This window comes from Misgurnus anguillicaudatus, chromosome 25 (genome assembly GCF_027580225.2).
Source record: "Misgurnus anguillicaudatus chromosome 25, ASM2758022v2, whole genome shotgun sequence".
NCBI lineage: Eukaryota > Metazoa > Chordata > Actinopteri > Cypriniformes > Cobitidae > Misgurnus > Misgurnus anguillicaudatus.
The window spans coordinates 32,893,368-32,908,115 of NC_073361.2; the positions used below are offsets into that span (position 1 = coordinate 32,893,368).

Genomic DNA, 14,748 nt, shown 5'->3' on the forward strand with positions numbered 1-14,748 from the left:
TGTTGGATATGCTTATGGTATGGCTATAGTATAATCTCCTATTTTGATCTTTAATCTCATATTTACCCCTCTTCTCAATGACATACATAAACATGTTAACCAAATAATAAAAATTAAGGTTCAAGGTTCAAGTTTATTGTAAGCCCAGAGGGCAATTTTTTATGCAACATGAAAATTTGTAAGCATCACACACACCATCATACTAAAAACAATCCATAAACAATACACACAACAATCTCACAGGTTTAAAAATCTTACTGCAGTAGGAATAAAAGAAAATCCATACCGGTTACACTTAATTTTAGGCATACAATAACGTAACCCAGATGGAAGCATTTTGAGCTCGTGGAACAGCGAATGAGCTTTCTGTAAAACGAACCGCTCAAAACTGTCTGATAACCCAGTCTGCTTAAAACCAAAAATCTTGCTATCCTGGTTAACAATGCCATTCAATGAGTTCCGATGCTTCACATTTAACAGTGTCCCAGCTAGCAAAAATTGCGCGGGCCGAAAGCGGAACGATTAATGCTGGAACACTCGGCCGATCCTCGGCATGAATCTAGGTCCGATTGCTCTGCGAGCGCTCGGTTTTAACGCGCCCCGAAGACACGGCCGAGCACTCAGTTTTAACGCAGCTCGATTGCGGAACCCCGAGTGAGAGGACGTAAGCTCCCCTCCAATCCTGTTCCTTATTTGGGCTTGTTTAATTGATTGATTTTATTGATTGGTTAATACTAAAATTGCTAAGCAACCATTATGCAACATTAACTGAAAATAAAACACACAAGGAAGAACAAGGATTTCATGTTTAATGCATTTTTTATTCACTTGAACACACATTCTCTCTCTCTCGTACACACAAACAGGTTTTCATGTTTTGTGGGGACATTCCATAGACGTAATGCATTTTATACCATACAAACTGTATATTTTATTCTCCTTACCTACCCCATTCCCTAACCCCAACCATCACAGAAACCCTTCTCCTACTTCACATTTACAAGAAACATCATTTTGTTTGATTTATAAGCTTGTTTCCTCATGGGGACACAAGGTCACAAAAATACTGGTATTCCTATCTTTGTGGGGACACAACGTGATAATTACCAGGTGCACACACACACACACACAATCAGTTCAAATACGAATTTTCCAAAAATCAACATTTTTAAATTTAAAACATTTTAATTCATTGTCTGTCTATTGTCTGGATTCGGCCACCATCCCTGTCATATGCTAGCACCGACCACCTGGTGATGAGGAGCTCTATCTCCTTTTCTGTGTTATCTTTGGTCAGGGCATTCCGGCGGACTGCATCTGAAAAAAAAACAAAGATAGAAGAGGTCAGCATGACCATGTGATGTTACTCATAAAACAACCAAAACTTATTTTGGATGCAGGGCTCTACGCTTACATTTCTTTTTAGTTTAGGAGCACATTCAAAAATTTAGGAGCACATTCTGATCAATGACAAAATAACCTTCCCATTATAAGGAGATATTTGACTATAAAATTTTAACCTTATTAAATTTCAAATTCATAAATTGAGTTAGAATAATAAGAGGCAATCAGTAAGAATAAGTTACCAATCAAATGAAATCAGTAGCAACACAATTCATCTTTGCACTGCAGAGGTGGCATATAACAGAAATGCGGGATTTAGTTATATTTACAGACTGTTTAATGAGGCTCAGAAGTAGCATTAATGCATTTCAATTTATGATAATGTTATGATGTTAATGTTTTAAATAGAGTTTGAGTATAGAAATACAATTATGATCAGTCTTGAAGAAAAAAAAATGACTAACTTTTAAGACTAGTCTTAAAGGTTTATGCAACCAGCCACTGATCGAGTCAGTCGCACTGTAGAGCCCTGGGATGTCACTACAGTGCCGTTTCCAGCACTGATACTCACCCAAAACCACACTTTTCAAAGTGAGCCCTTTGAATGCAGGGGCACGTTCAATCTCACACCGGTGCGCAACGTTTTGCTACGGTTTCCGGGTTGAACGACATGTTTCCTTTAAACGGTGTGCAACGGAATGCAACAGGTTTTAGAAGCGTTTTCTCTTGTTTGGTGGGTGTGTCAGAAATGTCGGCCCAATCAGCGGCAAGATGTAAAAAACCAAGCGATAGTAAAGAGACAGCTCGCTCAATGGGTTCAAGTTGGAATGTTGTCTTTCATTCTGGACACCAAGGTCAGTGACTGTAACATCGAGGGTATTTTACAGTATTAAACACACATTTATAACGATTTCATCAGTCCTCAGAAACATTTAAAAAAGAACACAAATATGGCCTCTCAGCTACCGTAGTTGCAACGCTTACGTCATCACAACAGGGCGTTCAACGCATCACCGTTTCTGTTTAATAAACGTTGTGCAACGTTTTGTCGGCGCTGAACGCAGCCCAGGCTTTCAGTTGACCCCACTTCAATTGATGAGTCTCGCCACGAAGAGTTCATTGTTTTTTTCAGGACCCACCCCACGGTGTCTTTAAGAGTCTTGTCTCCGACCATTCCAGGAAAAACAGTCTGAAACAAAAAGACATGTACCTTATTAGTTATTTAAGGAATATAGCATGAGTGAAAATGAGGATTGACTTTTAGGAATGATCTGATTAAACCTTAATTTAACTCACCAAATTCTTCTTCTCATCTGGATTATTTAATGTCTCCTACAAACATTGTAGCTCCTCAATAGTTGAAAGTGGGAGCCCAAAATGTGTTGGGTCTGGGCTGAAGTCTGCAATTGCTGCTCTCTAATAAAATCGAGCTGGATGAGGATCTCCTTAGCAATAGGCTTCATGCCCAGCTGCACTACTTCCTGAATTTCAGCCAGCTCCTTGTTTCCTGTCTGCCATTACTGGACAAACTGATAAATCCAGGTGTGTCTGATTATTGTTGTTGTGACTACTAAGCTCAGGCACACCTGGATTAATCAGTTTGTCCAATAATGGCAGACAGGAAACAAGGAGCTGGCTGAAGTTCAGGAAGTAGTGCAGCTGGGCATAAAGCCTATTGCTGTAGAACACAAGAAAAAGCAGGCATAGCAGATTACTAGCAAAACATTGTACGTAGATATGTCAGAGTAAACCGAGAGAGATCACTTTGTATAATTCCTACCTGTAGGCACAGCCTCCTGAGAAGACCTGTGTTGTGTGTCATATACTTGTGTGCCATGTAAGGGTGGGGTGTGCTAAAAGAAAAGAAAAATATGTTTTAATCTCATCACATATACCAAATAGGAATAGGCAAAAAAAAGTGAATTTATTTTTTAAATGTGGTCAATTCAATATCAATTCTCATCGTTTTTCTGTATTTATTTTCATTACATTACATCTGAAAAGCATTCCCGTTGAAGGAACTGTCAATGTCCCGATTGGGCCAGTGCTGCATGATCATAAAAGTTTACATTTTGCACGCATTTTTAAGCCTTGTCAATTTAAGCATTCAAGCGAAAGAGAACTTGCATGCGCTATGTGAGAAGAGCACACACTGGAAGCGCTTACAGCTGCGCGACAGCGTGCAAATTACGAAATTAATTCTAGTTCTCTCCTTGCAAATTCACACATTTTTTAAAAAAATGCCGGCCTTTGCGAGTAAACAGACGGTTATGAGAAGAAGTAGAAAAAGAAGTCATTCATTGCCTATCATAATTTGATCCGTGCATTAGTCTTAAAGTGGTAGTAACCTTCACCTGTCTGTGTTTTTAAATGTTAATCAAACTACAAAAGAGGAAGTCACTCCCTGCTTTTCACTGAATAACGATTTGTAACTTTGTGCAGATTAAATAAAGGTTAATCCTAATTAGTGAAGATATGCCGTGTTATTTTACATTTGATTACTTTTTTCAATTTCTGTATCTGAAAAATACTGTTAGACCTACCTGAAATGCACAGATTTCTTCATTTGTATCTTTGTTCTGTTGTACTTATATTGCGTTGCTTATATTGTATATCACAATACAATCAAAAATGTAAAAAATAGAGCTGAACACCTGCAGCTCTTTGAAAGCTGCAGGTGTTTTTAAATGTTCTGCCATTTTCTCACTCCCTCTAACTTCTGAGACATTGGCCGAATATGGCAGACAACTGGACAGTGACAACTACTGCAGCGGTTTGACGCACACAGAGGGATTTGATGGTTTTTAAAATATCAATAGTAGAGATCGAAATATCGATACACGATCTATTTTTTTGCACAGCCCTAGTTTTAATCTCATCACACATATCAGTCATCAGTCAGATCATCGTCAACAAGCTTACTGTCGTTCTTAATACCTTGCAGCAAATTAGACAACGATTTAACTGCTTTGTGTCTCAGATTAGATTTAAAATAATGCATTTGATCAGCCATTCTTACCTAAGAGCAGTGTTTATTTTAGAAGAGCAAAAGCAAGATTACCTGAGGAAAAAAGAAAAAAAGATAAGCATTGTACAAAACCATACATAATGTCTTATTATACTAAACCATTACAATTTCCCTTTTTTAGTCCAAGCCCAACCCAATAACCATTATGACATTACCCAACTACCAGCATAACTGCACAGTGCATAAATTAGGGTCCATCAAGACATGTTTAAGTTTACACACAAATCTATAATTGTGACATTCCATACACTGGTATATATTAATCCGCGAATCACATGCGAGCCGAACCGTGGTTCGGATCAACTGCGATTTGTCACAGCACTACCAGCTAACATTTTGTTCCACTTAATTTTTTTCCAAAGAACACTATGCTTGTAAATATTAATCACGTAAATTGCATTTAATAAAAATTGCGTCCCATTATTTAACATCCCAGCTAGTCAATGCTAGCTTCGTTCGCGCCATAAAAGTTGGAGCCACTTTCAAATTATCCAAAATTTGCACTAACTTACTTTTCTCAGACATGATAAATAATTTGATGTTGTCCTAGTTAATAATTCTTAAATGAATTATGAATTCTTTATGTTTGTTTCATCTGGAAAAAAGTACATGAACATGTCAAAGGAACATGAACGAATCAATAATAACCAACATGTAATCAGCAACAGTTCGAAATAGAGTTAATATATGATGTGACGGGAACTCGATTGAAACTATGCTTAGCGTGAATGTTGATGCTTTTTAAGGAAACTGAACACAAGACTTACCTCAAGTTTAACGTATGGCGTAGGATCGAAAAGGGAATGGATGATTTAGTCAGGCGTTGAGTTTTATCTCACCCGTTGTACAGACGTTACTCCAGTGATGAGCTGAGCGTGCTGACGCTTTCTGCAGTTACCGTTGAAATCGGCTTCATACTGGCAAAAGGGTCTGAGCCGAGCACCCAGTTTAAAACAGCCGCCAACGTATGGGATTCATCTTAAAATGAATTTTTTATATTTATCAGCTTACTCCGAGGCCATCCAAGATGTATGTGATTTTGTTTCTTCAGTACAACACAAATGTAGAAACTCCAACCGTTTCAGTCTGTATGCATGTGAATAGTAACAAAATCTCAGACAGTAAAAACATGCACAGACAAATTCAAATTAAACCCTGCCGCTCGTGACGACACATTGATATCCTAAGAAACGAAACGATCGGTTTGTGCGAGAAACCGAACAGAATTTATATAATTTTTTACCTCTAATACAGTACTATGCGTAGTCAAATGAGCCCGTGCACAGCACCTTCTTCTTTAGAGTTTTAATGGCGGGTTGCGAAGCAACTTCATAGGTGCATACCGCCACCTACAGTTTCGGGTGTCCCTGTATAGCCCTCAAGCCGTGCACCCGATACAGTAGATGGCAGTATGCAACTATGACGTTGCTTCGCAACCCGCCATTAAAACTCAAAAGAAGAAGAAGGCGCCGTATTAGAGGTATAAATTATATAATACAGTTCGGTTTCTCACAGAAACCGATCGTTTCGTGTCTTAGGACATCAACGAGCAGCAGGGTTTAATTGGGATTTGTCTGTGCATGTTTTGTTTTTTACTGTCTTTTGTTATGGACAGACTAAAACGGTTGGAGTTAAAAATCTACATTTGTGTTAAAGAAAGTCGCCTACATTGAATGGCATCCATTAAAACCATCCTTGATTTAACATAAGCCGAGTCATTTCCAAAAGTGGTCCAGATCATACAGCCAGAGCTGGGTTACCAGTTACGGTGAACATGAATCGGCCCAGTGCTTACAGCCAGAACAAAAATGAATGTGCCAGAGCGAGCTGCGGGGCACAATCGGCTCGGTTAACACACGCCGATGCCGAGTCTGAGCCGCACCTGCCGCAGGGCAGCCGAGCTCGGGCCGATTATACATGCTAGCTGGGGTTTCCCACAGATCTGAAATTTACTTGTGGTGGTAGCTCGTGAAAAGGGCAATCATTATATCCACCGACAAAAAATGGTCTACTATACATGTGACAAAGAACTAATAATGTGTGACACAACACAATACTTTGATTTATTAAACATTAATATTAATTTCACATTATAGTTCATTAATCTAACCACCCCAAACTTTCTTTGCCATAAACAAAGCTGACACTGTTTGTTAAAGCACCACGAAAACACTTTATGTTTTTGCAATTTGCACTGATATATGAAGCAATTTGATGACCCTTTTATCAAACTCAATTATATACAATACTATGTACAGTATATTAATAGACAGTGCAGGTCTATAGATTATAAATGTGACTGATGTTATAATGTTAATAATTTCTATTAGTTAGGCACTTTTACTGCTTCTGCTTTCTATTTCTCTTTTGCCGATTAAAAAAGCTTAATCCACTCATTATTTCAGATTTAAAAGTCTACTTGCTGTCCCGATGACAGACTTTACATTACAGCTTTGCGTTTTTTATATCCTGAGTCAGCTAGAGCTTTGCTCATTCAGTATTAGCACTGCTTTTTGCTACAATCTCTGTGCAAACTGTTTAGATTTTAGTAAAGATATGGTCTATTAATTGTAAGATTATAAAAAAATGGGTCCCGCGTCCTCAGTGAAGAAAGACCTCTAATGGTAAAACTCTGCTCAAGTTCAGAAACATGAAAGGATACAATGTGACACTGAGGTTGCTTCGCGTCGCACCCAATTCATTGAGAAACAGAGAGCATGTGAACGGACACTCAACGGGAGAGACACAACGTGCTTGCACGCAAAATGAAGCCAACTTGGATGCTATAAACACATATGCACATAAGCATATGCAACCATTTTGGTCGCAGTGTAGTTCCCTGGCTGCTCAGTTACCTCAGTATGTGCTGCAGTTGATCCAGTTTGCCGCGCTGGATGATGAGTTTATGACGCGTGCATCATCTTCACGGTCACCCGGCCCCCACCTTTCGATCTCTCGCGCGCGCTCTCTCTCGCTCGCGCTCTCTCTCTCTCTCGCTCTCTCTCGCTCTCTCCAAAACACGGGTCATCCAGTCGAGTTCAGAAAATACGGAAATTCGTAAAGTGATTTTTTTTACCTGGGCGGGTCGCAATTTACCTGGGCGCACCGCCCAAGTAGAGCCGATGTATGGGAAACACTGGATTACCATACCAACAACACATAGAGAAACAAAGTACAGAATGATTCAATATAAGATCTATAATAGATAGTCATTCCTGCTAATATTAAGAGTTGAGAGCCTCCGAAGACAGTGTAGCCGTTGCTGGCCTTTTTTGCATAGTGCTTCTGCATGAGTATCAAAATGCAGTTTGTTGTCGATAATAAGCCCAAGATACTTAAAAGTGCTAGCCCATTCCACCCTCTGACCTTTCACTATAGTTGACTGAGCAGGTGTTGAATGACTCGATCTGAAGTCAATAGCCATATCCCTGGTCTTCTTTATATTCACTCGCAAAAAGGCACTATCGCACCATGTTATAAATCATTCACTACTGGACCATGACAGTTCTCATCCTTACTCAGGAGACTGACGATAACGGTGTCATCCGCAAATTTTAAAATGAACCTGTCTGGGTGTTACTTACACAATCATTAGTGTACAGAATGTAAAGCAGGGGCGAGAGAACACATCCCTGCGGAGAACCTGTACACTGAAAAAAATTATTCATTGAATTTAATCAATTTTTTTAAGGTAAGTGGTTGCAGTCAATTTAGTTAAGCTACATATAAACAAAAAATATTAGTAACGTAATATAAAATATAAACTTTTGTTTAAATGTAGCTTAAATAAATTGATTGCAACCACTTACCTTAAAAAAAATTATTAAATTCAATGAATCATTTTTTTCAGTGTAGATGTGATAAGAGCATCTGAAAATGTGTTATTTACTCTCACCCTCTGCTTTCTGTCACTTAAAAAGTCTAATAACCACCCCACTATCTTAAAATTTAAATAAAGTTTCTTTCTTAAAACATGGGGCTGAATAGTATTAAAAGCTGATGAAAAATCTACGAAAAGAAGTCTAACATGGGTTTTTGGTCCCTCCAAATGTTTCATGATCAGATTCAACAGGGTGGAGGAAGCATCCTCAACTCCTCTTCTTGCTTGATAAGCGAACTGCCGTGGATCTAAAAGACTTTGGGTTTTAAGTACAAGTTCATCCCTGACCAATTTTTCAAAACATTTCATCACCAATGATGTCAAGGCGACAGATCTAAAATCATTTAGGCTCTTAGGATAACTTGTCTTTCCTACAGGCACAATTATAGCCTCTTTCCAAAGCTTGGGTATTTTTTGAAGATGAATTGACTTCTGGAATATATTATAAAATACAGGGCCCAACTGATTCGCACATGTCTTTAAAGGTCCCCCTATCTTATCTGGTCCAGAGACTTTCCCCACCTTGCTCTTTTTAAAACCTTGTATTACATCATCCAGATAAAAAAATTTACAATCCATATTACACATTGTCTCATTTCTAAGAACATTCATTTCATTACTTAAATCCTTCACATCAAATCTAAGTATTCAAATCTTGAGCCAGGTTTAAGTCAGACTGGTAACCGACGAATTTCATGGGAGTATTACCTTTACTCTTAGACCCGGTTATAGTGTGCATACTCTCCCAGGCAGAGCCAAGTCTATTCCGTCTAAGACCATCCTCTACTTTGTCTTTGTACTTATTTTTGGCCTTCCTAATTTCAAACTTTATTTGTTTTTGCAAAACATGCTTCCTATCCAAGTCACCTGCGTGAAATGCCTTATTCCTTTCGATAATAAGTGACTTTATAGAATTAGTAATCCATGGCTTTGTATTGGCAAATGTTCTAACTGTTTTTTGAGGGATTAACATATCCTCACAAAAATTTACATAACTGCTTACAACATCTGTTAATTCATCAATATCAGCACAAGAGTTTTCAAAGACCTCCCAGTTTGTGGAATCAAAACATCCTTGTAAAGCTAAAGTTGAGTCTGCAGACCATTTCCTAATAAGTTTGTTTTCCACTTTATGCTTTTTCAGAACCGTTTTATATACAGAAATTAAAACCACAGTATTATGATCAGACATACCCAAGGGTGGATAACTAATCGACTTGTATGCACCCCTGACAGAACCATAACATAAGTCTAGAGTTTTGTTAAATCGTGTTGCACAGGTAACATACTGTTGAAAGTTCCGTAAAGTGTGCTTCAAAGAGCAATGATTAAAGTCGCCCATGATGAAATTAGGAGCATCAGGTGAAACATTTTGCAACTTAGATACAACGCGTTCAACAGACTGCCTCACGTTAGCCTAATTCGCTTTAGGGTGAATATACACCACTGTAACAAAAATTTGAGGGAATTCTCGGGCAGTGGCAATTTCTTTAAGACTACAAGGGAAGCTCGGCTTCCCCTATAATGTCAAAAAATGAATGGTCAAATATGTACCATTATATTAACATTTTATTGACTAAAAATACGTTAGAAAACGTTCATCTCAAAGACGAGTTCGTTTAGAATCAGTTACATACAGCAGGCCGCCTGACTCAATCTCCTTCTCATACATTCCCGTAGCGTCAGTCAGTGCATTTCCTTGTTGAAGCCCAGCTTCTATTGACTTCAATGGGGCTGCTTTGAACTGTTTTTTTCAGCGCTTCGAAACTAGACGGTCATTGGATAAATGCTGCGATTATGTCCCGCCCATGGAAGCTCAGCTTCTCTGGAGGTGAATGAGGAGTGGGCAGGCCTGGAAGCGGGGCTTTTGCGTGATGATTGGAGGGTCTATTAAACGGCCTGCGTCTCCTTTTGACTGACAGCAATTTTGTCCTATAAGGAATCGCTGAAGCTTTTCGCGCAGTCCCATCGCGGATTTCTCAAGTACAGTCGAAATAAAAACTGCTACAACCTATTTCTTGATATTTGCTTGGCAAAATTGCTTGATTTTCATCATACATTTCATACAATTATACACCACATTCCTTGTTTCAGTTTTACAGAGTTTAATATATTTTTTAGATCGTTAATTTATTCATTCATTCATATAGTAAGCTAGGCTAGCGTCGTGGATGAAACTGCAGACAGTGCTAATAAATGTCAATAAATGTATGTAAAGTCAGTATGTAAAGTAAATAAAAACAATATAAATGTATGCATTCAACATGTAAATGATATGATTTATTTGCCTAATTATTAATGTGACATTTTACTAATCAAATTATACATGGAAACAATAATTTCTTATATTCCTAAGGTTAATTCTTAAGAATTAGTCAATACAGGGAAATTTGACGACATGGAGACAGGTATTTCCAGAGGAGGCCTTCCAAAGTGTCCTGAAAAGTTATGGCCATCACTTTGATTCAGGGAGACTGAGGTCAGAACTTCAAGTCCTGTATTCAGATCAGGACTTGCAGGGTACCAGGGGAAAGCTGTGTGCCCTTACGAAACAATTACAACAAAAAAAAACATGGTTACTGTAGTAAAACCAGGGTCACAGACCATTTTCTTGAAAAGGAACATAGGGCAGAATTTACTTTTAAATAAATGGACAATTTTATGATGTAGGCTGAAAATGAGCTTCCCCTCTTTGACAGACCAGTAGCCGCCACTGTTCTCGGGGTAAATAAAATAGTCGTAGTGACACAGAAAGCAGTTCAATATCTTGTGTGCATAGCGTTTCTCTTACAATTACTGAATTGCACCACCTTTTATTAATATATAAACAAACACCGCCTCCTTGACTTTTACCTGTAACCAATGAATCGAGATCAGTTCGCAAAGGAGTCCCAAAGCCATTGATGGTTAAAACAGAGTCACTATCCTGAGTTTTCAGCCAGGTCTCTGTAAAGGCCAAAATGCACACCTCTCGGTATGCATGGTGAACATGAACCATGGCTTGCAGTTCATCAATTTTGTTCCTTTAAGACTGAACATTTGCCATTACGATAGTTGGCAAGGGAATCCTGCCAAGGCGCTGCTTCCTCAGTCTTTGCCGCACGCCGCCTTTCTTTCCTCTCTTCTTAAATAGTTCATAAAACCAAACAAATAATCTGATAAAACCAAACAGAATTGCTAAAAAAAAAATTTCTTGAAACATTTTATTGAACTTTATATATGCAAAGCAGAGAAACAATTAAACTTTACATAATAAACAATTAAATGAGAGGGAGTACACAAGAGCAATTCACAAACACATGACTCTACAAATAATACAGACAACAATACATCTAGAAGGCCAGAAATCCTTTGCAGTGTATGCCAAGCTATAATAACATGTAGTTTTCCATTCATTAATAGTACATTTTTTAATCATTAATAGTGAACAAATATAAAGCTTTTAAAATGATTATTATGTGCTATTTATTTGAAAGGTGGGTGCCCTTTTTCAGTTTCAGCACATTCTCTGTGGACGACCCTGGTGAGACAATACAGTCACTTTAAATTATGTCAAAACATTTCATGTTTTCTCTGGGCATAAATGAATAAACATGTAAAGCCCAGTGTTAAAGTAAAGATTTTGTTAATGTAGTTGTCTTTCGCTTTTCTAATCTCATAATAACAACAGATGAACTACAGCCACAAACATTTCTGTAACACTTTAACATTCATTTATACTGTATACTGACTGAAAATTCTATTTTTTGTTTCAAAACTATAGTCAATTCATGTGTGACATAATGTGAATTACCAATGAAAAAAATTGAAATGTGTCCCTCTATAAAAAAGTAATAATAGTCTGATGACAAGACAGCACATGGCCTAAATAAAACACACCAAGGCCATCTGCTACCACACAAATCATGTGGGCCTGTTGTGACGTATTTTCCAAATGTTAGTTGGTACAGAAGAAATCTACACCTGCTCCCAGCCACGCGTAAATTGTGCGTTTAACATCCGAACGTTTTGCTCATCAATAAGGCTGTATTTTATTTCAGCTTAATCATGTACATATTACACAGCATTTTGTAAAAAAAATATTATATACAGTAATTATATTCGTTTTTTCTTTTCACTTTTATGATAAAGCTACAGTAAGAGCAACTGCAAACGGAACACTTTCATCAAATAAATTATTGATTTCAATAGGGCTTGGCAAAGGAATAGCCCCTCAATTGTTACGGAAATTGTTTCCTATAAAATGGCCAAAATCAGGCATAACACATTTACGATGGCTGATATATAGATTTGGCAGTGCGCTGCGCAAAAGGCGTATTTGCAGAGACCGCACAGTCTTACTTGCCGAGAATGAAGACTGGTTAATTAGTCGTTTCAGGCTACCCAGACAAAAGTTAAATCTGCTCAAATGTAAACTGCTTGTGTATTTCCTCTAAAATTATACTTTTTATTTTTTAATAAGATTTTTTCGAAGTTAACTAATTCGTTTTTTGCAGTCAAGCTTCATGTCGAACGATTTTCTTTTTACTTCTGGGACTGTTCGAGATTAAAACAACACTAAAGAACTCTGGCTCTTTGCTCCCCCTACAGGTTAGAAGCGTAATTGTTCATTACCACTGTCGTAAATACTGCAGCATAGCTGGCTCTGATTGGATTGTAGGTCTGCCGTAAAGCAAGTTTTTGTAGTTTTCACTCGAACTACAGGACCGCTACCCAACGGTTGGAAACTTCTTTAGTGCGGTTTTGGCCGATAGAGGGCTGCAAAGCGAATGTGAAAGTGCCATTCACCCTGTTTTGTCTGGATGAACCACTGAAACTATTTTTGGAAACGTTATTTTAAGGTAAAAAAACCTCTTTGGTGTTGCTTTAACACATGAAATTTCATTAACAGCATCTGTAATGTGCTGCCAAGCTTCCTTTTTTAAGCACCTGAGACGTTTGAATTAACTTCTGATAATACAACTTAAATTTCTGCATCTGAGAAATTTTTCTTTTTCATTCGCTTTTAAGAAGACATGTTGAAATCCTTCGTTTGGTGTCATAATATTATACCCATATATAGTTTTCAGTCTGATTTAATGGGCGGGATTTATGGTAATTGAGAATAAGCGGGCACGCGCGTCCCATGTACGATTGATAGGAATTCATTAACACATACACACATTTAACTATCAAATCTGACGTTTACGAAGTATTTCTGAATCAGGAGGAGAGTTTTCGGGAAGGTCTGTTTACGTGCAAATCACTCACATATTTACTCATATATTTACGAATGTTTCATGAATGAGACCCAGTGTGAGTTTTCAATCTCATGACCAGTTGGTCTGTTACACAGAGAAAGAAAATAAGAGAAACAAAAAAATTGATAAACAAAACTTTTAATACAAATAAAAATAAAAATGAAGATGAAGCACACATTTAAAAGTCATGTCCTCTACATAGCTATTGTATGTTTATAGAGCTAAATTTTAATTACAGTTATTAATATACATCACAAACACATTTGTTTTTATAGATAATGACTACACATTATATAACATTAAATGAAGCATGCATATAACATTAAATGAAGCATGCAAAGTAAATTTTAAAATGCTATAAATATTTATGTCATGATTCTGGTTTGGTACTGGTCTAGCTAAGATTTTAGCTAAGATCTTGCTGGTATAAATGCCTGATAGAACCATCATGCAGAAATATTATTAGATGTTTTGGTAACACTTTACAATAAGGTTCATTAGTTAACATTAGTTAACTACATAAGTTACTATGAACTAATAACGAACTTCACTTACACAGCATTTATTAATCTTTGTTAACGTTAATTTCAGCAATTACTAATACTTTATTAAAATCTTGTTAATGTTAGTTAATGCACTGTAAACTAACGTGAACAAACAATTAAAGCTTTATTTCGATTAACTAACATTAACAAAAATGAATAAATACTGTAACAAATGTATTGCTCATGGTTTGTTCATGTTAGTTAATACATTAACTAATGTTAAGTAATGTTTATTTGTCAGGGACAATGCAGAGAGGCACATTGTAACAGGTTACAATAACTTGAACAGATGTGTTGCACACAGGGTTTCTAGCCGAAGCTAATTTGCAACCAATGAACCTTATTGTAAAGTGTTACCGATGTTTTTATCAAATTTTGTTCACTCATTCCATGGCACCAGCACTTAAAAACGTTGATGATCAGGGGCCTCATTTATAAAACTGTGCGTAGGATTCTTACTAAGTCTACGTATTCACAAAAGCTAAAAATGGCATACACCAAAAATTATGAAGACTTATAAAACAAAGCAATGTTCCCTTTATAAATCACAGATCACCTGCAAGTGTGCGTACATGAATCATCCTCAGGTCCCACCCTGCAAACCCATTCTCCCATCAAGTTTGTTTTTTTATAAATCACAGCCTTTCCGTGGGAACTGGCGTACGCACGTTTCCAGCCCTGTTTTGTGCACGCTTTGTAAATGAGGCCGGA

The 14,748-nt window shown here is 37.4% G+C and overlaps 2 long non-coding RNA genes across 2 annotated transcripts; both read right to left on the reverse strand.

The window, feature by feature from the left end:
- Nucleotides 1-800: 800 nt before the first annotated feature.
- Nucleotides 801-1,955, reverse strand: LOC141362151 (uncharacterized). The gene is made up of 2 exons (XR_012368144.1): nt 1,916-1,955; nt 801-1,317 (listed from the first exon to the last, which is right to left on the reverse strand). It is a non-coding gene; the product is annotated as an uncharacterized lncRNA (long non-coding RNA).
- An 889-nt stretch (nt 1,956-2,844) lies between these two features.
- Nucleotides 2,845-5,655, reverse strand: LOC141362155 (uncharacterized). The gene is made up of 4 exons (XR_012368153.1): nt 5,140-5,655; nt 4,364-4,405; nt 3,125-3,197; nt 2,845-3,022 (listed from the first exon to the last, which is right to left on the reverse strand). It is a non-coding gene; the product is annotated as an uncharacterized lncRNA (long non-coding RNA).
- Nucleotides 5,656-14,748: the final 9,093 nt, after the last annotated feature.